The following is a 26,701-nucleotide window of genomic DNA, read 5'->3' on the forward strand; positions in this document are numbered from 1 at the left end:
ATTTAAGTTATTTTCAATGATGGGGAATAATTTTGAGGTTTGAATGACGATGTTAAAAGTGGAGAGAATGATTTTGTTGGATGTTAAAATTCTATAGTTATTCTATTAAATCTGTCGTGTTTTTGGTGGATTTGTTAAATAAAAATCTATAGTCTTGTGTTAAAATTATTTGGATGAACTTGGATGTATTATACAGATTATGAAAGTGCCAGGGTGTGTAAAATTTGTGTTTGCGTACGGAAGGTGATGAAATAATAATAATAATAATAATAATGCTTTGTGAGTGTGCAAGTTAAAGTGAAGGAAATAATAATAATGCTTTATAAATTCGCAAGTTAAAATATTATAATAATAATGCTGTGAAAGTTTCCAGGTGAAAGTAATAATCAATGTAGATAACATGTGGCGTAAAAGACTTTAATTCGGGCAGTAAATTTGATTTTTACGTATATTGTTGATTTCATGATTTTGGACTTTATCATAACCATACAAATTCGTTTTGCAGGTATAGGATGGTCACGTTATGTTGAAAGCCCAGAGTGGTTTGAGCCCATTTTTAAGATCGGAAGCTGTGCAGGACGAAAATCCGGAATGAGGTTAGAATTGAGCTGTACTGTTTCTTATGATGAAATAGATAAATCTCGATGCTGGTGTTATGATTGGCAGAATCCACGCACCGAGGAGTAATTATTAAATAACATGTTTGAAGAGTTCCAGTGGAATAAAAGGGACTTCAAATGAAAAGGAAGGAATTAAGTTAGCAATCGCAGGCATTGGATGTAGTTACCCAGCTGCGATGTGCCATGGGATTTGAGATGTGTCTCGGGAGGACATGGTGTCCCCATAAAATTAACGGCAGTACGGAAATGAAGGTTGCGGTTTCGAATACCGTGGTGTCCCGATCGATGTAAATTGGATCTTGGTGGTTCATATTGGGACTCAACATACTTCGTATGTGACTAAATTCTAGAAATAATAGTGGAAATAAAAATATAAACTTTCCATTTTAAAAATAATAATAATAATAATAATAATAATAATAATAATAATCCAAGTGAATCTTGTCTTAAATTAATTGCTTAGTGCCAAAGTAGACCGAAATTGTAAGAGTTTATGCATTAACCATAAATATCGCCAACAGTAGTGTAACACGTGAAATTAAGTTACAATAATAATAATAATAATAATAATAATAATAATAATAATTTATTATGAAACTGATCATTAATTTGTGCGGATTAATTAGAGGAAAAACGACACTTTGTTTGAAACGTCGGCAAAGGATAGCATATAATCAAATATAGGATGATAATTGAAATTAATGATAATAATAAAATAATTGATGGTAATCACAGAATATAATGATCGGATAAAGAATATTAAATAACTATCATTATCAATCATAGGAAGATATGATAGGGACAGTCGTCATGTGTCGAATTGGTCGGAACCAGATGTTGGTTTTCCACGTGGGAGATTGTTGGCGGTAGGTGCGGAATAACCCACGGATGGCACATGTCTTCATTGTATGAGCATAGTAATGAACCTTTCCGTACGTCTTGTCGTATTGACAAAAGTAAATATTGAGATAAGTTTCGAGTTAACGAGCTACACCTGGCATGTTTGTGAATCTGGAAATATAGGCTAGAGTTTGTCCGTAAAATAAATTCCCTTTTTAGATACAATAACATTTCCACGGTGGGGATCCGGCCCACTAGAATGTACATACGGGAAGTGACTCATGTCCAATGAAACGTGGAGATGACAGTAAATAGTTACTCTCATGCCCTCGTCTCCGGAAGATCATCTCCAGCAGTGAAACGTCCATTCATACGGATGTGGATTCGATCCCCAGTAACCCATGGGGCGAATTCACCAAATATTTCACACTACCAGAGTAGTGACGTGAATTCAAATGTATCTATGTATTCTTTTTCAGGATGGAAATTTCTAAGTGTAATAATTGCAATAAGGAGCAATTTATTTACATAAATCGCACACAACAAGTGATTACAATTATTACAGGAAACAAGTTTTCATATCTTTTTATTGTAGTTAGTCCAGTATGCCCATGGAATTTGTCACTTCCCAGTCCTATTGTGGAGTTTATAATTTGTATCTATGAATGAGCCGCCCCCCTTTACCTTAATTTGCATGCCTCGTTCATCCCTGTGTTCATTTGGTGCGCCTATATATATATATATTTGTTATTGATTAAAATTTTTAACATCTTTTAATAACCGATCACCCCTGAGATTAAGGCTAGCCTGGGACTCAGGAGGTGAGCGGGTGCAGTATGTATGTATTTTGGGTATTCAGCCCGAAGGCTGGTTTGATGCTCCACAGTTCGGTCAACAGCTGTCATAGATAGCCCAGGCGTCACTGAAGAGGCATACTAGAAAAATGAGGAGTGAGGTAGTTCCCCGTTGCTTTCCTCACTTAGAAGTTGCTATTGCATATCAGTCTGCCAAGCCCACTGAAATGTATGCACCAACCGACCCTATGAGTGATATTTTCACATCATTCATAACAGGGACTGGCTGCATAAGGAACGGTATTATTAGCATCACTCATACCTCGGTCACCTTCATATTTTGCAAGTTATGAATCTCATTGAAGAGCCGTATTTGAATTCAGAATAAGTTGATACATTAATAAAAACCATCTTTCCAATACATAGTAATTCTTTATATTTAGGATGAAACCATTAACAGATATTAAAATTAGGACATGTACTGACCTACCTTGAATTAGGTTATTTTGGCTGATGGTGCTCACAAAGTATGAGCAAAACATGATGTTGAAGGAACTGCATTGCTTGCCCTGTGAACAAATTATAAATAAAATGATAACAAAAGGATCATGGTCATAATCTACGAGTTTCATTTCCGTATTGATTGTAGCTACAACATGAAATTGATACTGAAGCCTCCACCTTATAAATACATTTATTTACATACTATCATTCACACTACCGGTTTCGACCCTTCAAGGGTCATCCTCAGCTGACAACTACAAATATAGTTCTTAAAACATCACAATGGGAAATATTGTACAGTCGTGACAATTGTCCAATTCAACAGACTGTCTAAAACAAATGATTAAGAGATAAAAGTATGTTCATTAGTTCTTCTTCTGTATTTTACAGATGGTAGAGTACTTCACCATCTACACCATTCTGTCAGCGATTTCCATCCTCTTCTCGTTGTCCTAAAATGGCGTAGGACAATACGGTGGGGCAAGAGCAAGACGAATGCTGCATAACAGAATAGCCTGCAATGTCTAGTGCGTTTCATCGAATGAACACCGATCGGATGAACCATCAGCTCATTTTCCACAGATATGAGTGTCATTGATAAGGTAAGGATGTGAGCAACATCTTCAAATACTCATGAAAGAAGTTGATCTTTCTTTGCTTTTAACTTCTTTGTCTTCTTTTCTTCTGGTGTTGTTTCCTCACAGAATTAAGGGTTATAAATTTCATGTGTTGTTACTCATATGTTTTCCTCACAGAAGTCTGACAACTAACATGGAATAATTTTTCTTATTTTGTTCTTTCCATGTCAGTTATCGTATAGATGATGTCGAACCACTGCTGCCCAACTTAATCTTCGCCCACGTCCGCCTGGCCTTCTATGATCTGTTATCTGTTATATCAGGCCGTACTATTCATTTTTTAATATGTGACCAAAATAGGCTGCTTTTCTGCATTTTGTGAAGGTTAAATCATGTGAAGTTTACTGGCATGATTGTTTACCTTCTTACTGGTTACATTATTATCTACCCATGGGATCTTGAAAATTCTGTGATATATCTGTAACCGTAATCGGGACAATTACGCCTACACATCATCATAATAATAAATAATATTGACATAAATGAATGAGAATAAAGAAATAGTTGTAATAATAATATAGGCACTTAACAATATGAATAAGGAAATATTAACATGACGCAGTGGCGGTGTATTCATATCAGAACATGGAAACGTGACGAGTATCTTTTGATACGCATTACAAGGGAACCCTTACAGGCCTAAAAATGACAACTAAGACAGGAGAGTGGAAGGTGCAAGGAAGCCCTACGAGGTCTATGGGAATGTATGACGTTATGGGGGAGAAAAGACTTACAAGAAACACCCTCTAGCTCAGCTATATTAAAAATAACAAACGAAACATTACAAAAGTTAAATCACAAAGCAGTTGAAACTTAACGCTTTTGACAAACTGATACAATTACGAATTCAAAAACACAAATGAACAAATTGTTGAATTAAAGAAAAGGGCTAACTCGGACACGTTAAATTTAAAACTAAACAATGACATTAAGCAAGGAAATACCGAAATACCAAAGTAAAAAATTACATTAAACAAAACCAGATAACATTGAGATTAACATTGGAATGACACTTACCGCGGAAAGGCATGAGTTCCCGAGGGAAGCCCTCACGCTTGCGCTCAATAGGGCGGTCGGATGTAAATGACACCGAGCACACGCATGCTATTTCCGAAGCCGGCAGAAAGTCCGGAAATGGCCCGATTCATAACCAACCAATGGGAAACAATTTCCACTAGATTCCCTAAATTTTCGCTAATAGGTCATATTAAGATAGCAACTTCTCGAGATTTCCTATTGCGACACCCATGACCGCACATGCAGTATAGGCTGTTTCACAACGAAAACATCGTTACATAAAAAATAATTTTCACCATATTACATCATGATATACAGGTCACTTAATCACTCTTGCAATGTTAACAATCCAATCTTGAGGTTTTCTTAAATACAATTTTACTAGTTACATAATTTTTGAATCAAAATACTCCTTGCATCTTGCAATGTTCATTTACAGTTCCATATATCTTCCCTATTGCCTAAAAGAAAAATTATTCGCACATATCCAAATTAATATTTCTTGCAGTTAAATAAAATAAATTCCAGTAGAGTCCAGAGTTCCAACCAAAAATGTAATCTTTCAGACACTTTAAATAAAAACTTTAAAATTATATTTCCACTATTGCAGTTCTTCCTCTCACCACACACTACAATATCCATATTTGAAAGGTCTCAAGTGGTTCCTTGAAAAAGAGTTGCTCACCTAGATTTATCTCGCTGTTGGCCATAAAAATGGGAGGTCTAAGATGTCACACTACAAAAAGGCATTTATTGTTTTAAAAGTGCTACATATTAATGTTTTCAAGGGGAAAACTGTTATTACAACAAGAAGCAGATAACGGAGCAAAAACTGACAAATGTCTAAAAATCGTAATAGTTACCAATACAATTACATTCCTTCCAGGGAGCAGGGTAGGATGTCTAAGAAGGATGTGCCTCCGTTTATTACAGTCATGGTATGCTTCTTTTCTCTCTAGGGCATCCGATGTTTCTGATCTAACCACCTTTTCCTATGGCTTCAATTGGTCTTCATCCTGGAAGAATCTTTTCAGAATACTTCCTTGGAGTTTGAGTCGCCTACGCCTGTCTAACGTATCCTAGACACTTCAGCCTTGCTAAACACAGCCTTTCTTCCGTGGTCAGGTTGACCTACAGGTCTCTTCGTATCTGATCATTCCTATTTCTGTCCTTGTTTTCTGTACGGCTGATCTAAGGAACTTCATTTCACAAGCTTGCAGTTGACTTGCTTCTCTTTTAACATTTGTGCCATACCACGTTGCGCACTTGATTGAAGAAGTTTGATCTTTTTGCACCCTGTTTAAGACTTCATTCTTGACACTACCGTTATTTGATAAAGTACTCCCCAGATATTTAAAGGTATTTATACATTCAATGTTCTCTCCCTCGAGGGTGAGGTTACACGGTGTATTTATCCTGCTATAGTATTTTTCTACTCTGATGGCGGGCGGCCTACATGCTGTCAGGGGAAGTGGGGTGCGGGCAGTACGTCACTGCCCAATCAGACAAAAGATCGCCTAGCGGTGGCGCTGAGAACTATTCAGTCGGCCGGAGACTTTGCCGCGTTCACTTCGCTCCACGAACTGCTGTGTTGCCGAGTAGTCTTAGTGTGCATTGGGTATTACAAAGAGCTTGTTTGATGAGTTTGTTTTATGAGTAATTCTTGCCGCGTCCTTTACTGCATTCTTCGATTAACGTTTTCGTGGCAGTGATGTGACGTTCGTTTTTTCTATTTCTATTTGTGTTGCTCTGTGGTGTTTTTTTATATAATAATTGCACTATACGTATATAGTACAATGGCGAAGAGGAAGGAGATAAGGAGCCAGGGTAGAAAACTGATCAGCAATGTTCATGAATATTTTCAAAAGGAAGCAGAAAATAATGGTCCTTTAGTGTGTGGTTCAGCGTATAGTAAAGGAAGGTAAAGACAGTACCCAGTCATCTGGTTCCATCTCATTTCAATCACCGCACAAACAAATCAAAAGGAACTGTATAACAAAGGCAATCAACGGATTCCATAAAGATGTAATTAGAAGAACTCTCCTCAGTTATTACGTAAAGGGTGAATACCCAACACTGAACAAATTATGTGGTGATTTAGAAAGAGATATAAAATTTAAATGTGGAGTTACTTCATTGTGGAGGATACTGAAGTCTATGGGGTTCAAGTATAAAAAAAGCAACGACGGGAGAAGATTTTTAATGGAGAGAGCTGATATAGTAACAGCCAGAGTAACGTTTTTGAGAAAAATGCATCTCCTGAGGAATAAGGACCCATCGCCCCATATATTTTATTTAGATGACTTACATTCATCAGGATTACGCTCCAACGAAAATCTGGCAAGATAAAGAGGGTACAGGAGGTTTAAAAGTTCCTGTAGGGAAAGGTGGATGAACTATTGTTTGTCACGTAGGTTCCAGTCGCACTGGTTTTCTACAGGAATGTAAATTAGTTTTCAGGCCAAAGGTGAAATTGACCAGTGATGACTACCACACTGATATGAACGCTATGGTTTTTAAAGAGTGGTTTTTGAAGTTTTTAGACGCTCTTGACGAAAGGAACATCACAGACGCAATGATTGTAATGGACAATGCCAGCTGCCATTCAGTACAGCTAGAACGAATTCCTACAACGAACACACGAAAAGCTGATATTATATCGTGGTTATCTGCTAGGAATATTCCTCATGACAGCAATCACACCAGACTCGAACTGTTGTCTCTTGTGAAACAATTCAAGCCAAAGGCAAAAATGTACGAAATTGATACACTTCCTGACAGAAAGGGTCATACCGTTGTTCGCCTGCCACCTTATCACTGTCAATATAACCCCATAGAGCTGGTTTGGGGAAACGTTAAAACTGCTGTAGGGAAAAGGAACAAAACGTTCAAACTGACGCCCAATCTTTAATGGAAGAGGAGCTGGATAAAGTAACCGAACAGGAGTGGAAGGCTTGTGTGTCTCATGCTGAAAAATTTCAAGAGGACGATTACAAAAGGGACGTGGTATTGGACACAGTCATGGACGATATCATCATAAATCTGCGAGACGACAGCCACAGTGAGGAGTCGAGTGACGAGGATATTTCCGGTGACAGCTCTAGTGACAATGGCGAGTGTCGGGGTGCTGTAACACGGATCCTTCAGCTGGAATAAGGTAAGATAAAGTAAGAAAATGTGTTGTGTAACTCTGTACTTTTGAACGAATTGTTTTTCGGTCTGTTGTCAATGCACTTGTTATATACATTACTAACTAACTCGTATCATACTACATCGAAGATATAAGAAAATAATAGAAATAAATACATAAATAAAAATAATAAAACTCATCCATGGGCCATAATCTAACTGTAACATACGAAGCTCTGTATTTCATTGTTATGTGGATTTCAACACAACTTTAACGCGCGCGGGCGCTCCTGGCAACGTTGTAGTAGTGGCCTCTGTCTCTCTCTCTCTCTTAGCGGCCTCTCGCGTCGTGCTGGATTGGTCGGCCCCATGCTCCCCGCTTCCCCTGACAGCATGTAGGCCGCCCACCATCAGAGTAGAAAAATACTATAACTTTCATAACCACTGTTTTGCTCTAGCTCACAGTTAACTTACATTCTTTACACTTGGTGTTCCAAAGATCCAGTCACCTCTGAACATCTCTTTCAGCTTTTCCCCAAATGGCAACATCAGCAAAAACAAATGCATTAAGATCTTATCTATTCCTTTGAGTTCCTTTATGATAGTATCCACGATTGAAATGGGGAAAGAGAACTCCCTTCTTCTACACCTCTTCTTGTTTTAAACCACAGAGTTCTTTCATCTCCTACTTGCACAACCATCATACAACATCTGAACTTTTTAAATTAGTTTTTCCGGGATATTATGTTTTTCTAAACATTCCCATATTTTTCCCCTCTCCACTCTGTCATATGCTTTTTACAAATCCTAAAACACTATTATCAGGACCTTCCCTTTTTCCCAAAAAATTTCCCTTGACTGCCCGAGTGAAAAAATTAGGTCTGTAGTTCCTCTATTTCTTCTAATTCCATGTTTTTCCTTTTTAAATTGGTCTTCCATTATTTTTTTCAGCCTCTGTTCTATAATCTTCTCAATTATCTTAAGGTAGTGTCACAAAAGGGTGATGTCCCTAGGATTGGTGCACTTCTTTCTACTTCTTTTTTTAAACAATGGAGCTGCCTTAACCCAGTCCATGATATGTCGGAGATGATCTGTATCTACATAGATAAATCTTGTCAGGCGGATCCACGCCATAGGGGTGGGCAACGGTACTGTAGTCGAAGCTACGGTAGCGGCAAAATTCTGGTGGGGACCCAGTCCCGTCGGGTATAACATGGGCCCCATGCACAGGGATACATGTGAAGACCTTAACAGCAGTCAAGGCTTAAAATGAAAATTTTCAGTGTGGCTGAACTGGCGGAGGAGGCAACCTGTCCATCTGGGGGTAGTACAGAAGGAAACCACTGCCTTCTGGTGAGACGTGGGATCCTCGAAGGCTAACAGAGTAAACCCTGAAAGAAAATCCTCTGTTGCATTAGTTTTAACAGGTTAGCAGACAGTTTTATTATGAGTTGTGTGTGTTGCAATCACATTAAATAAATCAATTACTAATAAGAACCAACAAATGACCATTGTTCCAAATACCCAACACTGCAGTGACAACAGTGTGTAATTTCCTTCTAGTAAGTCGTACCAATGGTCGTGCGAATCTCATACATATGATACATATTTTCAAAGCTGTTTTATAAGAATCATGATAAACCAAACATTACACACAACTTATGATGAATATGGATTGTATTTATGCTACATAGAAATCTAATGAGAAGTTTGAAAAACTTACTCGAATGGTCGCATCTATCTGCAATATACGGTAGACTTTTTTTATTTTTTTTATTTTTTGCTAGATGCTGTACGTCACACCAACACAGATGTGTAACAGGTTCAGGATTCAAACCCACTATCTCCCGGATGTAAGCTCACAGCCGCGTGCCCCTGACCGCATGGCCAACTCGCCCAGTGGTCCAGTGGTAGACATTCTAGCTCCAACAATGTGTTCACTATAGACTGAAAGTTTGCAAGTGGTCTCGTCCAGAGGCAAGGAGAGAGTAGCAGAGCGTGGAAACTTCCACTGTCTTAGGTTCCTGGGGGGCAGGTTATGAAAAATATTCACTGTATCTCTTGTACACACGTGTCTTAACGGAAAGTTAATGGCCACTCTGGTTTGTGCTGCTGTCTCTGCTTGTCGCAAAAATGGCATCTGTGAAGCATTGATGGAAATTCTAGATACCATTGAGTGATGGTGGTGGTGATTGTTTTAAGAGGAAGTGCAACCATCCTCTACATAACACTAATCAGAGAGAAAAAATGGAAGGGATCTGACACTTCAAAAAATGAAGGTATAGGCCAAACAAAGACAAGGACCACGAAGGGCGTGAAAATGAAAGAGTCCCTAGCCCTTGAATGATCTAATACTGTCGGGGTCAGAGAAGCACAAGAGCTGACCAAGGGAGGTCAGATAGGATAGATGAAATTGAGGAACCTGTAACAAGTAAATGGAAGCAATGCCAAGACTCAGCTAAGGACCCTTTGGTTGCCAACCCACACTCGCAAGTTCAGAAACCCTGGGGCCCCTTTTAGTCACCTTTGACAGGTAGGAATTATTGTGGGTGTTATGCTACCACCGCCATCAACAGGAGGTGGATACCATTGAATTCCAGAAGCCTTCGTCTTCCCGACAATTCATGTTTCATAAGTTTGTCACTTCGTGTCATTGAAGTGAAGCATAATTTGCCTTATGCTGTCTGTTGAGAAAAAATAGAAACTATCGACCCCTAGGCGTCTTGATCTTGACTGCCGTATTTTGTATTTAAACTCTCTTATAGTTCATATAGTTCCAGTTCATAGGTCACATCCGATTTCCTTCCACCTTCGTTTCCAATTTCATTCACAAACATTCTTTTCATCCTCATTAGCTCCTCAACTGACATTAGCGGATGTAGTGCTGTTAGTGGTTGTAAAATCTCTCTGTATGTTCAGTCCGTCAGCGATGCTGCTGGTGTGATCCTCAACAGCTCTGCCATCAGCTGTCATAGATGGCCTAGGCATCATTGAAGAGGCATACTAGGGAAATGACGAGTGAGGTAGTTTCCCGTTGCTTTCCTCAACGAGCCAGAGTTGCTATTACATATCAGTCGCCCACTGAAATGCATACACCAACCGACCCCATGAGCAACATTTTCACACCATTCATAGCAGCGACTGGCTGCAGAAGGAATGGCATTACTAGCATCGCTCATACCTCAGTCACTTTCATATTGTCAAAGCCAAGGATAAAACAGACAGATCTATGAAAGTAACAAAATTGCTCTAGCCTATTCCAGAAGACATAGTGCACTGTAAACACTCGGTCCTGCCAGAAAAGGCGGAAAATCTCTCTATATATAAAATAAGATTTTTGTCTGTACATTGCTCAGAATTTTGAAAAGAATGGTATTTCTGTATCAGTCATGTCCATAGTAGCAATCAAATGGACTCTTTACTTTTCCATAATTTATGTATGTATGCATATATATACGCACCATGGTTCGTGGTGTGGGTTACTGTAGTCACGTTATAGTTCGTGAATCATGGCCAACGGCTGAGTGGCCTAATAAGTGGTCCTGAGAGTCAGGATACCAGTTGCTATGGAATGGGAGTGGGCATCTCGGACATACTGAGTCGTGGCCCTCGTTGTGCTCAGGCGGCTAGGACTATACAATTCACCGGTGGTCCATAACCCGTTAGAGGAGAGATCCTCACTTGGACTATGTGCAAATAGTGTAGCATCCTGCTTCATGAATTTACTGAGCTCAGAACATTTTAAGCAAGCCTTGGACCTATGGGAGTAACAGAGTCCCACTCCCATTTGACAGGCGAGGGACTCCTTGGAAACAACTTGGCGAACGAAATGGAATTTGATGGGGAGCTATCAATATTAATGGGTCTTATGGAAGAAAGTAGAACTGGCTGATTCAGCAAAGGGGATGCATGTGAATGTGCTAGGGGAGATAACAAGGAAGAGATAGGAGATTATAAATTGTACTTGACGGGTGTTAGAAAGGGAAGGACAGAGTCTGGGGTAGGGCTCTTTTTCAGGAATACCTTTGCACGCAACATAGTTCCTGTTAGGCACGTAAATGAGCGAATGATGTCGGTAGATTTGTCAGTTGGAGGAATCAGGACTAGAATTGTCTCCATATATTCACCATGTGAGGGTGCAGACGAGGATGAAGTTAACAAGTTTTATGAAGCATTGAGTGACATCGTGGTCAGGGTCAACAGCAAGGATAGAATAGTGCTAATGGGTGATTTCAATGAGAGAGTTGGCACTAGAACTGATGGATGCGAAAGGGTGATTGGTAAATGTGGGGAAGATATGGAAGCTAATGGAAATGGGAAGCGTTTGCTGGACGTCTGTGCTAGTATGGGTTTAACAGTTCTGAATACATTCTTCAAGCATAAGGCTATTCACCACTACACATGGGAGGCTAGGGGTACCAGATCCATAATAGACTATATCTTAACCGACTTCGAATTCAGGAAATCTGTTAGGAATGTACGAGTTTTCTGAGGATTTTTCGATGATACAGACCACTATCTGATCTGTAGTAATCTAAGTATCTCTAGGCCTAGGGTAGAGAAAGTGAAATCTGTCTGCAAACGAATAAGGCTAGAAAATCTCCAGGACGAGGAAATGAGACATAAGTATATGGATGTGATTAGTGAGAAGTTTCGAACAGTAGACAGTAAGCAGGTTCAGGATATAGGAAGTGAATGGGTAGCGTACAGGGATGCTGTAGTAGAAACAGCAAGGGAATGCCTAGGAACAACTGTGTGTAAAGATGGGAAAAAGGCGAACATCTTGGTGGAATGATGAAGTGAGAGCAGCTTGTAAACGTAAAAAGAAGGCTTATCGGAAATGGCTCCAAACATAAATGAAAGAAACAGAGCGAATCAAATAGTTGTTAAATCAAAAAAGAAGTCGTGGGAAGGTTTTGGTAATAACATGGAAAGGCTAGGTCAAGCAGCAGGGGAAACCTTTCTCGACTGTAGTAAAGAATCTTAGGAAGGGAGGGAAAAGGAAATGAACAGTGTTTTGAGTAATTCAGGTGAGCTCATTATAGATCCCAGGGAATCACTGGAGAGTTGGTGGGAATATTTTGAACATCTTCTCAATGTAAAAGGAAATCATTCTGCTGGTGTTGCAAACAGCCAAACTCGTGGGGAGGAGGAAAATGATGTTGGTGAAATTACGTTTGAGGAAGTGGAAAGGATGGTAAATAAACTCCGTTGTCATAAAGCAGTAGGAATAGATATAAATTAGACCTGAAATGGTGAAGTATAGTGGGAAGGCAGGGATGAAGTGGCTTCATAGAGTAGTAAGATTACCATGGACTGTTGGTAAGGTACCTTCAGATTGGACAAAAGCAGTAATTGCACCTATCTATAAGCAAGGGAACAGCAAGGATTGCAACAACTATCGAGGTATCTCATTGATTAGTGTACCAGGCAAAGTATTCACTGGCATCTTGGAAGGTTGGGTGTGATCAGTCGTTGAGAGGAAGTTCGATGAAAACCAGTGTGTTTCCAGACCACAGAGAGGCTGTCAGGATCAGATTTTCAGTATGCGGCAGGTAATTGAAAAATGCTACGAGAGGAATAGGCAGTTGTGTGTGTTTCATAGATATAGAGAAAGCATATGACAGGGTACCGAGGGAAAAGATGTTCGCTATATTGGGGGACTATTGAATTAAAGGTAGATTATTAAAATCAATTAAAGGCATTTATGTTGAAAATTGGGCTTCAGTAAGAATTGATGGTAGAATGAGTTCCTTGTTCAGGGTACTTACAGGGATTAGACAAGGCTCTAATCTTTCACCTTTGCTGTTCGTAGTTTACATGGATCATTTGCTGAAAGGTATAAAATGGCAGGGAGGGATTCAGTTATGTGAAAATGTAGTAAGCAGTCTGGCCTATGCTGACGACTTGGTCTTAATGGCAGATTGTGCTGAAAGCCTGCAGTCTAATATCCTGGAACTTGAAAATAGGTGTAATGAGTATGGTATGAAAATTAGAAATTCAACAGAATTGAATGTCAGATTGGTGATAAAAAAGCTAGAACAGGTCGATAATATCAAGTATTTAGGTTGTGTGTTCTCCCAGGATGGTAATGTAGTAAGTGAGATTGAATCAAGTTGTCATAAAGCTAATGCAGTGAGCTTGCAGTTGCGATCAACAGTATTTTGTAAGAAGGAAGTCGGCTCCCAGACGAAACTCTCTTTACATCGGTCTGTTTTCAGACCAATTTTGCTTTATGGGAGCGAAAGCTGGGTGGACTCATAAGATACCCCTAAGTTAGAAGTAACTGACATGAAAGAAGCAAGAATAATGGCTGGTCCAAACAGGTGGGAACAATGACAGGAGGGTACTCGGAATGAGGAGATAAAGGCTAATTTAGGAATAAAATCGATGGATGAAGCTGTACGCATATACCGGCTTTGGTGGTGGGGTCATATGAAGCGAATGGAGGAGGAGGAGGAGGATAGGTTACCTAGGAGAATAATGGACTCTGCTATGGAGGGTAAAAGAAGTAGAGGTAGACAAAGACGACGATGGTTAGATTCAGTTTCTAACGATTTAAAGATAAGAGGTATAGAACCAAATGAGGCCACAACACTAGTTGCAAATCGAGGATTGTGGCGACGTTTAGTAAATTCAGAGGCTTGCAGACTGAACGCTAAAAGGCATAACAGTGTATAATGATGTATGTATGTGTACGCATCACGATAAAACGGCTGAAGAGAGTTTAATGAAAATCTGTATGTGAAGTCGGGGATGAGCCACTACAATCTAGGCTATAAATCATTTTACTCACGCTGAGTGAAATGGTTGTTTAGGGGAAGGCCTAAAATTGATTTCTCAAATATTCATATTAGTCATCCTATCGATAAATACTACATAACGAAAATTATATAGAATTAAATTTCCGATCATTTATGTCGTACAATTTTACCGTAACTGCTTTGATAACACAGATATTCATGATGTTGAATTTTTATTGCCAAGTCCATATCAATGCCGAGTCATGAGAAAATGGGTTAACAGAATTTAATTGAAGTCTGTATATAGAGTCGGGGAATAAGAAACTACAGTCTAAGTCATAAACAATTTTATTCACCCTGGATGATATTGTAGTTTAGGGGGAGGCGCTTAAAATTTACTTTTTAAATACCTATGTTATTGGTCCTATCAAAAAAGTACTACATAACAAAAGTTCTAGAGAATACAATTTCTGATCATTCATGTTTTATTCAGTTTTACTGCACCAACTATGATAAGAGTGGTATTTCAGAGTTAGAAGAAAACTAAATGTGAAGGCCTACTATATTCGAAGCGCATGTCATTGATCAACAATAACATTACCTTGACCATTGTTTGTAGTGATGTTCTTTGTCTCTTATGCTGCCACTCAACTGAGATAGATGTGATCACTGCTGCGTACTGAGTATAACAGCCTGACTGAATATTGGCGGGAAATAGCTGGGGAGTTAGAAAACCTTTTTCTTTAGCATGCCATTTCTCTGGTTCATACATTTTCTGATACTGCTGGTATGTAACAAACTGGTTCCTCAGTCTTCCAGCTATTCGATCCCTACTCTGACACTCTGAAGGAGTAGTGTGCACACTTAAGGCAGAGGCTCACTTAGTAGTAGTAGTAGTAGTAGTAGTAGTAGTAGCAGCATGACCTGGTCTAGAATTACAATTTAGGCATATTCCAAATTCTAGCACTACAATTCACTAAATAACTCAAAATTCAATCCTGAAAAGAGCTGTTTCTAAATAAAAGTGAAGAGGAAGAAGTTTTTCTTAAATTCTACATTAATTTAATTCCAAATCAGCAGTGAAGAGGGGTTTCTCCTCTGGATTGGAGGAAAAATTTGCCTCCAAGTCAGATGGATTTTTCCGCCGCCTATGTAATGAACTGAAATTTTTCTACTCATCGGGTACTCCTAGGAAACATATTAGTGATAGGGCATAGTTTTTGGCCTGGGAGTCTCCACTATTGAAAACCTCCACCTGGCTGAAGCAAGATGAAGTGTGTTCATGGATCACGGCTATCTGCGGCTTGGTCATTCCAGATCTGGAACTTTTGACTGTTTTAACGAACAGTACTACGCTGCCGATCAAAGTGAGAAAATACGTGGTTTTTCATTTGATCAAGTATATTAAATGAAAGCATTGCTTTTAATTGCGCCATTCGTACTGTCGTCATTGTAATGATGTATGTTCATTTCAGTTGGGAAAACTATTAACACAGTCCTTCTGAGGATGTAAAAAGGACAGGTGGAGAGCGAGTGTCCACCATTATAAAGAAAACTCCCCAACCTGATTATGACTGATGGTAGGCAAGGGGGCCTGCCGTTACAGTGAAAATTCCCTAACCCAGTCTTCATATGAGAAAGGACGTTTGGTGACTTCTTTGTCGTGTTTCTAGGGTAACGTTAAGAGCTATGCCATTTAATACAATCTTGCTCACAACGTGTGCACAACGTAACCTAGAATTCTGTATACAATGTAGAATTCCATAGCGAAGCACAGGTACATCAGCTAGTATAAATATAAATTTATCTTACCTCATTCCCAACGGCATGCCAAGAAATGGGACTATAGGGTAGTAAAAAAAAAAAAGCCCCCATAGTTGACACAGGAGGTGAATATTGTCAGGTGAAGTACCGATGGGCCTACACCATTAAAAATATCATGGCTCTCACATGGTCCTTCGGGTTCTGAAGTTGAAAGTGCTGTTAGGAGAGGAAGAAAGTAGTGTAAGCAGTTTCGCTAATGATTCTGATGGTGCGCAAAGTGGCCTAAATTGTGCCCAAAAAGAATATTTGCCCCTTGAAGACATGGAATGTGTAGTTATATCTCCTGATAGTAACATTTTGAGGGTGTTATGTGATGCGACTTACAAGGTATCAAAATTTTCGGACTGGCCATATGGGCGCAAGTGACGCTGAACGTTCTAGACGGCCTGTGGAGGTTATGAATCCAGAAATCATTGATCAAATCCATGATATGGTGATAGATTGCTAGTGCTGTGGGCATCACAACTGAACGGGTACATAATATTTTACATAAACATTTGGACATGAGAAAGCTATCCGTAAGATTGGTGCCACGATAGCTCACACTTGACCAAAAAGAGAATCGTGTGAAGTGTTGCAGGGATGGTTTGCAGCTGTTCCAGAAGAATCCGTAGGACTTTAAGTGTTGTTTTGTCACTGTGGATGAAACATGGATACATTACTATACTCCTGAGAGCAAACAACAATTTAAAGAATGGGTTACCAAGGGGGAATCTGCACAAAAAAAATGCGAAGACAGTTTCTTCGGCCGGAAAGGTTATGGCGACTTTCTTTTGGGATTCGCAAGGGATAATCCTCATCGACTATCTGGAAAAGGATAAAACTATTACAGGTGCATATTATTCATCGTTGTTGGACCGTTTGAAAACCGAGCTGCAAGAAAAACGCCTGCGATTGGCTGACAAGAAAGTCCTTTTCCATCACGACAACGCACCAGCACACACCTCAGCAGTTGTGGTCGCAAAAATTAATGTAAATAGGATTCCAACTCGTTTACATCCCCCCTATTCTCCAGACTTGGCTCCCTCGGACTACTATTTGTTCAATGGCTGGCGGGACAAAGATTTTATTCAAACGAGGAGGTGATTGCAAAATATCCATTAGTGTTTGCAGACTTGGACAAATCCTATTATTTGGAAGGGATCAACAAACTAGAACATCATTGGATAAAGTGTATAAGCCTATAAGGAGACTATGTCGAAAAAAAAAAAAAAAAAGGTTTACCCCAAACACGTAAGTAGTTTTTATTTTTGCACGGACATTTCAAGCGTACTGAGCAATGCTTACAAGTGAGTGTGTGGAAAACAAGGTCGCATGCTAGGAACCGGGAGACAGTGATGGTGAACAACATTCATGTGCTGCTTGATCTTAATATGCTTATGGGTAAAGTGCAGAAGCACACACTAAAATATCATTTTGGTAAGGGTGCATTTCTGGAGTCATCAGTCTTTCTACAAACTACGAACCTTGGAAGTCATAATACAATTACTATTTTTGGTTGAGAATAGAACAGCTGACAGTTATACAGGACATCAAAATTCAAAACATTCTCTTAATAACGAACAAAATTTTATTTTACCTACCTTCCATCACAGACTCGGAAACGTCAGACTCTAACACGTCACACGCTCAGTGACACTCAGGTTGTTCACCTTGGGACACAGTCTCCTACTTCCCCTCCACACTCCCCGCTCAGCATAGTAACTACCAGTACTTGTTTTGAAGTAGGTGCACACTTAACCTCGGTAGAAGTGAGTCCTTCTCTGCACATCGGGGCCAATAATAATGAGTAGTAAGTAATACGATTTTATTACATTATATTCATTTCATCTTCCATTTCACGTTACTTTGTTGTTGCTGGCTTGTCATGCGCACAATGTGGCCGGGAACGGTAATTTATATTGCTTATGGTGGGAGTTACGAACGTACTAAAGACCGTCCTCCTAATTCAATACAATAAATATTCCGTCATTTACTCCGTCTAATGACGGAATATTTATCGTACTAAAGAGTGTCGTAAATGTGCTGTCCAGGTTTCTTTAGCATGTATTTAATAGGACACGTCCTGCGACTTTGTAATAATGGCATAATAACCAAGGAAACACACTTGTGGGAGAAGTCTTAACCAGTTTCGACTGTGTATATTTAGCAGTTATTCACAGGCTATAGTCCTTAATTCACTTTTCAAACATTTTTGAATACATACCTATAAAGAACTAAGTTCATAAGATTATCAAATTGTGCAACATTTTAAAAGTCAAAACATTTTTGCACCCTGCACTGTTGGTTTGAAATATGAGAAAACTAGTAATCAATCTAAAAAAATATTTTGAAACGTTTAAGCCCAGATTTCATTAATGTTGCTCAAATGCCTTAAAGTTTAAATTGAGCACCACAAAACGAATTAAGTAGATGTCTTTCAATACCTTATAGAAGGGTAGCTCGGCACATAGTGAAAGCTTTCGTACCTTTTCATTCTTCTCTGCGGGTGGAATTGAAGTGTATGGCAAGATTCATCTTCACAGCATCAGGCGCGAAAGACCTCCGATTATCGCTTAACACATTCTTCTAAAAAGGAAACCTCCTTTCTACGTCACAAGACATTATAGTTCATAATTAAATAATGTAAAATCACTGCTATCTCCTAAGAACATCATTTATCTTGCACACATTGCGATAACCTCATTTCGATTAAGTATGTTTTGAAGTTTCCGTTTTAAACTGTCGCCAACTATTCCATGTGATTGTTGTACTGAAAGTTCAACACTTCTTACAATTTCAATACCTGCATGAGTTTGTAAGCTAGCAGCTTCTAAACGAGCAATTGCACTCTGTATAAGTGCAAAGTTTGACTCCTGCACAATCTTCATAGATGAGACAGAGTAGTCCACTTGTATTAACTGCACGTGATACCGAGAAGCAGTTTTGTGAATACTAGTTCGCTTTCGGTAAGTTGAGGATGACTTTGCACAGCAGCAGCTGTCGTCAAACTGCCGAAATATGACATTTATGCCAAAATGAGCATTTATATGACAAATAAAAATCACTTAATTGTGACGATAATCACCTGATTTGCACCAAAATCCAATCAGGCAAGAAAACAGAGACAAGGAAAACAATATGACTTTTCCTAAATATCCAAACCCTAGTCATAATATTTTGATCAGGTTCCAATTGGGCTGACATTAAATTTTGTGTGAAATACATAGTGTTTTTTTGGCAGTGAGTAGTAGGACATTTCAGTCATTTGTGTTTTATGTAATCATTTCTACCTGAACGAGGCCAAACTGTTATGAGCCGATAAATTGTTTCATATACACAAGTTCTGAGAAAACTGTTTGGTAACATTCTTTGAATAATGGTAATAATTATGTGATTGATTAGATAATTCCAAAAACTGTTAATTTGATATCTCTTGGAAAGGAGGCCTTGTTGAAGGTTAATGGAACTGTAGGACTGCTAAGTAAATGTGTTCCTGGATTAAGGGGAAGGGGTGAAGTAGGAGGGATTGCATTCTACGAAGTAATATATTCACTGGTAATTAATTTTTGTTTGTAAATATGTTAATTAGTTCAATGAAAAGAATATTGGTGTGTTGAGGAATTATTTTTAAATTACTACTTGGATTATTTCTAATAGAATGTGAATGTTTTCATAAATGTTTATTAAAATATCTGGTATCTTTTTCTAAAATAGTGTCTTCCATGTATTTTCATTAATGCCATTTTGTGGAAACAGCAGAAAATGTATTGCTATGAGAAAAATTTACATACTTTGATCGGACTGAAACAGTCTTAAGATAATTTAATGTACAAATACTGTATTTGAGTTCTACTCAGCGAAATATTTATCTTGTTGAAATACATTTACTTTGAAAACAAATTAAAACGCATTTGAACATGATGCTTTAAAAAGTAAATACTGAACAGATTCCATTGACAGTACGACTCTCCGCTCTCCTTCGTTCATTGGTTGAGCCACACTGAACTGAACTCTAGAGGTTGCTCCTGCCTTGCATACACCTGGGGCAATGATCGAGATACGTCTGTCACTTGAACCATACAGAAATCTCCAGATATGGGAAGTTCTTAGCCTGTGGCCAAGTCGTTTCTGCACCCCTCGAAGCCTCAGCAATGTAGTGGCACTTTGGAGCTGGGTCTGACCAATGAGCACTGGCCATCTCCCACGAGGCTCCTGCCCGGTGCTGTCGCACGCTGGCCCCACCCTATCAGAGGTTGAAATGATGCATGTAGAGGTCACACGCGCTGCATTATCTATTGGCAACCGAACGTTATTAACGTTTGTAAAAAATTCCATCTTTATGCAGTTTTGCAGCTGTGATAATTTCACTGCATTAAAGAATGTAAACTTGTGTCATTGTCCCAAGGTGGTGCAGCTCTTTTAAAGCACACACCCAATGGAGGTGAGCTGCGTGTACCGTTCTAACCACCAGCCATTCTTAAATATCTGGAATTGAACCCCGGGCCCCTGAGGATGGCAGCTAATAGTGATAACTGTTACACTATGGAAGCGGACTTTGCGGCATTAATTAGTATTGTATTTATTATTGTAATTATTATTGTGTTAGTATTTAATTTTTGTGTTGATATGGAAAAATGCCAAACATGCTCAGAGTTTTTCATTTTGTGTCCATGAACTTAAAATATACATAGGAAGGAAAAAGAATGGAAACTGAAACCAATTTCTAGTATCTGGTGCTACCCACCGAGCCACGTGCTCACTTGGCACTTTGTACAACAGATAGTATAAACTAATGATTAACAAACGACAGGACGATTACTCAGCATGTGTCTTTGTCACCCCCTCAAGTTGCTCCTGAGATTCGGAGACGAGGGTGAACATGCAGATGTTGCAACTTACTTGCTTCCTGGCCCTTCACACTATCATCCTTTTTGCCCTATTGCTGCTCTTATTTAATTTCTTCCTTCTGGTTATCAGGTTAAACTACAGACAGATGTAATTGTAGCCAGGATAACTTCATTAGGGTTATTTATTTGCACTTCCACTTGACCAGTAAATGATACCGGACGAAAGTGATATTTTAAATAGATGTTGTCATGAGGAATTTTCCTTTAAAAATAACATTGAAGAGATACATTGTGTTTTATGTTTCAGGCAGCACTCCTACTCTCCCTTCATGAAAATCCACCAATCCATTCTCCTGTGATCCTGCAACATATGTCCTGTTTGGTATGAAAACTTGGAAAAACCAAACCCCTACAGCTCCAAAGGGTCGCCTTACCAAGCGACTGCTGCTCAGCTCTAAGGTCTACAGTACTAGGAGGTGTGATGTGGTCAGCACAACGAATCCTCTCGGCAGTTATTCTTGGCTTTCTAGACTGGGTCACCATCTCACTGTCGGATAGCTCCTAAATTGTATCACGTAGGCTGCGTGGACCTCGAACCAGCCCTCAGTCCGGGTAAAAATCTCTGACCTGGGACGTATGGGTAAGAGGCAGACACAGTTAAAAGAACAGCACAGAGCCGGTACTGTGAAGAATAAGTACCAGTTAATATTAAAAAATTACAGATGGAAGGGACTGCTGGAATCTCTCAAAGCCAATTTTTTCTAGAGTGCCTGATGGTCTGGCAGAATGGCCATGGGACATTTATATTCAAGGGGTCACCTTCAAGTGCTTTGACATATCTACTTAAAGTTTCTCTTGGAAGTAAAATTCTTCGTTCACTCATAATAAAGCATCCAGTAAGACGCTATTATTTCATCATGACTTCTGTGATCGTGACATATATTCCACAAATTAAAACTAAATGGAATGAATTTGGGAAATACTTGTGTAATAATCATATCAAATGCAATAAATAGTACACTTTTGCCTAATGAACTGAAACTTCATCAATTATAATCAACAAGTGTATGCATCACAATATGTTCAGAGTTGTTTATCAAGTTATATGTTCTTCAGTCTACATTGGAGTCAAATGTGGCCTTTTGCTTCACCCAACTTGCACACACGAGACATAATTGTCATTATTTTGTAAGTTGTGAAGCCAGAACCTCACATTGTAGATTATTTTATCAGTCTGTGTAGCAAGGATAGAAGAGCGCAGGCTTTCTGAATCCATGTTGGTGTTTTGTTTCCAGCTGTGTCTGCTGCTATTTGAAGGTGCTCATATCTTTGCGCTGTTAGATTTACCAGCACTTAAAAGAACTCCTGTGGGAAAAAATTGCAGCACCCCCTTGTGGGTGGGGGACACAGACAAAGAATACACCCACGGTATTCCCTGTGTTGTAAGAGGTGACTAAAGGGGCAACCAAGAGATGATCGAATTAGAACCATGAAACTGCTTATGATCAGTACCATCACGCAGGGAACACCATGGGTAGCTTTTACATGCGAGTAGTTCCACTATGTTAGGTACACAATAGGTTTGTGATTAGTAGAAGCAGAGAGTGGTTCAGTGTGGTTTTGCAGTACCTGTGAGAAGTACCACTGCATGCGGTATACCACGGGCTTAGGTTGCCTGTGATTAGTACCATTATGTGAGAAACACCACAGGTCTGGTCCTCCTGTGGGTGGGGGTTGTAGAATATCACCCATGCTATCGCAAGAGGCGTAAAGGGGGCCCCAGAGGCTCTGAAGTTTGGGGCGTGGGCTGGTGACCATGGTGCCCTTAGCTGAGTCCTGGCGTTGCTTCCACTTACTTGTCCCAGGCTCCTCACTTTCATCTATCCCATCCAACCTCCCTTGGTCAAATCTTATTCCTTTCCGACCTGATGGTTTTAGAGCACTCGAGGCCTAGGGAGTCTTTCATGTTCATGCTCTTAGTGGCCCTTGTCTTCCTTTGTCTGATACCTTCATTTTTCGAAGTTTCGGATCCCTTCCATTTTTTCTGTGATTATTGTTATATAGAGGATGGTTGCCTAGTTGTACATCTTAAAACAATAATCACCACAACCACAGGTCTGGGCGTTGCCTGTGATTGGTACCACTATATGAGCGACACCGTGGGTCTGCGTTGCCTGTGATTAGTACCCACTATATGAGGAACACCACAGGAATGCCAGTGCCCGTGCTTAGTGCAGCTTTGTGAGGAGCACCATGGGTTTGCGTTGCGTATGAGTGGTGCTATTATGTGAGAAACACCGTAATTCTGAGTTACCTGTGCGATGTACATTGATTGTGAGGAGTACCATAATGTGTGGAACACCGTGAGTCTACACCACTTTTGATTAGTACCGCAACATGTGAAATACCATGGTTCTACTTTACTAGCGATAAGTACCATTATGAGGGGTCATAGTCCTGGATTTTGGACCCCTTTAGACAAAAAGCATAATCGATTCAAGTTTGTGCTTTGTAGGCAGTCACTCGGTCAGTAATACTAGCTTAAGTGTAGTTACTGGGAAGGTAGGTCGGATCCACTGATTAAGTTCATAATTATTGTTCGTCATCTTCTTGAATAAGTGGATCTATTTTGGAATTATTTTTAACTTTCAGTATTGTGAGTTGGGTCTGCTGATTATTTTAAATTCATATTCATCAATTCATTCTTCATCACGTTTTGAATTCTGGTCAGTGGATGAATTTTGGACTTTGAAATTGCCATAACATTTCATCTCTTTTCGTACCATTAGAGGGGCAGTGACCTAGATGTTAGGCCTCTTTAAATAACAAGCAAACGAGCATCATCATCATCAGGAAATGAGCCCAGCATCTTCGCATCTCCAAAAACCACAAGTGTCTCCTACTGTGTGAAATGGCGAAAATACACCTCGTTACCAAGCTTAGTACAGAGTGCTACCTTCATGGATTGGCTTCCTAAGTGAAGTTCAAGCAATAAATATCATGTATAGGGATAAGTTAAAGCCTGAACTCTCCGCACAGTGTTATTGCCATGGCAAAACTTCATGAACTGTTGCCACATTCCACCTTATTCGCTTGATTTGGCACCATCAGACTTTCATCTATTCCCCAAGCTGAAAATTTTCCTCGGTGGACTGAGATTTTCTACAAGGGAAGAACTGACAGCCGAATTGGAGAAGTATTTTGCAGGCCTGGAGGAATCCCATTTTCGCGATGGGATCAAGGCATTGGGACATCGCTGGACCAAATGCATTAGTTTACGGGGAGACTATGTTGAAAAATAAAAGCAGTTCCACCGAGGTAAGATACTTAATTCTAGTACATTCCGAGAATTTTTCAAACCGCCTACGTACCTGTTCCAGCTTTGAATTCCCAGCCTGACTTTCAATTCTCCTAGGTTTCTTACCTATGGACATCACTTTAGTAACAGGCTAATTTTTATATCATACTCATTTTCAAGTTCCAAGATATTAGACAGTAGGCTTTCAACACAATCTGCCATTGAGACAAAGTCGTTGGAGTAGGCTAAACTGCTTGTTACATTTTCAGCTAACCGAATCACCCCACCCCCACTGCCACTTTATACCTTTCAGTAGATGATCCATACAAACTATGAACAACAAAGGTGAAATATTACAGCCTTGTCTAATCCCTGTAAGTACCTTGAACCAAAGAACTCATTCTACCATCAATTCTCACTGGGGCCCAAGTGTCAACATGAATTCCTTTGGGGTTCAGAGCAGATTATTAAATGAAATCATAGTCCCCTTGTATGGCAAACATCTTTTCCCTCAGTACTCTTGTCATGTAACTTCCAGATCTACAGAACATAATTGTCTACTCCTCTCGTTTCATCTTCCAGTTACATGGCACATACTGAAAATCTGATCCTGACAACCCCTTCATGGTCTGAAACCACCCTGGATATCATCCAACTAAGTTTCAACCACTGATCGTACCCTCCCTTCCAAAATGCCAGTGAACGTCTTGCCTGGTATACCGATTAATGAAATACCTCGATAGTAGTTGCAATACTTCCCGGTCCCTTGCTTATGGATAGTGCAGTTACGGCTTTTGCACGATCAGATGGTACGTTATTAACATTCCATGCTAATCTTATTACTCTTAGAAGCCATTTCAACCCTGCCTTTTGCTGGACTGAGTGCCTCAGCCGGTTGAGGTGCTGGCCTTGTGACCCGAACTTGGCAGGTTCGATCCTAGCACAGTCTAGTGGTATTTGAAGGTGCTCTAATACATCAGCCTTGTGTTGGTAGATGTACTGGCACAAAAATAACCCCCTGCAGGACACAATTCCACCACCTAAGCAGCTCCAGAAATGCTATGAAGTAGTTATTGAGGGCGTGAAAACATTAACATTATTATCCCTATGTTTGCAAATTTTACCATTAAGGGTCGAATTCCTGTTGATTTGACAATGGAGTTTACCTTCCTTTCTATTTCCACAAGTGTACTTTCACCAAAATCCTTCCCATGAGCTCTGTTTGCGACATCACCAGGAGGTTTACCTTTTACATTGAGGAGATACTCAAAATATTCCTTCCATTCCCGTGAGATCTGTTATGAGTTCACCTGATTTACCCGAGACACTATTCAATTCATTTTTACCCTCATTTTCTGAGTATCTTTACACTGTCCAGAAAGGTTTCCCTGCTGCTTGACATAGCCGTTCCAGGTTATTATCGAAATCTTCCCACAACTTGTTGGATTCAACAGTTATTTGTTTCGCTCAGTTTCTTTCATCTATGTACAGTTCCCTACCTGCTTCAGTCCTTCTCTTTTTTTTTTCTTTTTTTACGAGCCATATCTGATAGCCTCCTTTTTAAGTTTACAAGCTGCTCTCACTTCATCAGTCCACCAAGATATTGGCTTTTTCCTATTTTTTTATGTCGCAGTGACACAGATACGTCTTATGGCGACAGTGGGATAGGAAAGGGCTAGGAGTGGGAAGGAAGCTACCATGGCCTTAATTAAGGTACAACCCATGCATTTGCCTGGTGTGAAAATGGGAAACCTCGGAAAACAATCTTCAGGGCTGCTGACAGTGGAGTTCGACCCACTATCTCCCGGATGAAAGCTCACAGTTGCGCGTCCCTAACTGCGCGGCCAACTCATCAGTTTTTTTTTTTTCCATCTATACACACAGTTGTTCTTCGGCAATCTCTTACTGTTTTTACTACAGCATTCCTATATGCCACCCATTCTTTTATATCCTGAAACTGGTTACTGTTTATTGTTCAGAACTTTTCAATAATCATATCCATGTACTTCTGTCGACGTTCATCTTGGAGAGATTTTTACCCTAATTTGTCTGCAGACAAATTTGACTTTCTCTCTCCTAGGTCTAGGGATATTTAGTTCACTACAAATGCCATAGTGGTCTGTATCATCAAAAGATCCCCTGAATACCTGCACATTCCTAACAGATTTCCTGAATTCAAAGTATGTAATGATACAGTCTATTATGGATGTGGTGCCCTTTCCCATCCCTGTGTAGCAGTGAATAGCCTTGTGCGTGAAGAATGTATTTATAACTGTTAATCCTAAAGTAGCACAGAAGTCCAGCTAACTCTTTCCATTCCTGTTACCTTCCACACATACACCGATCACCTTCTCATATCCTTCAGTTCTATTTCCAACTGCACTGAGCCTTTTCCTATCCTATTGTTGCTATAAGACCTACCTGTATCAGTGCGACGTAATGTACCTTCTAAAGAATAAAAATAC

The 26,701-nt window shown here is 39.6% G+C and overlaps 1 long non-coding RNA gene across 1 annotated transcript in view; it reads left to right on the forward strand.

Moving 5' to 3' along the window:
* Nucleotides 1-21,761, forward strand: part of LOC136875816 (uncharacterized) — a 296,775-nt gene extending 275,014 nt beyond the window's left edge. Inside the window, exon 4 of the long non-coding RNA XR_011018445.1 lies at nucleotides 21,246-21,761. This is a non-coding gene — a long non-coding RNA (uncharacterized lncRNA). The remainder of the gene's footprint in view (nucleotides 1-21,245) is intronic.
* The last annotated feature ends 4,940 nt before the right edge of the window (nucleotides 21,762-26,701 follow it).

This window comes from Anabrus simplex, chromosome 6 (assembly GCF_040414725.1).
Source record: "Anabrus simplex isolate iqAnaSimp1 chromosome 6, ASM4041472v1, whole genome shotgun sequence".
NCBI classification, from domain to species: Eukaryota; Metazoa; Arthropoda; class Insecta; order Orthoptera; family Tettigoniidae; genus Anabrus; species Anabrus simplex.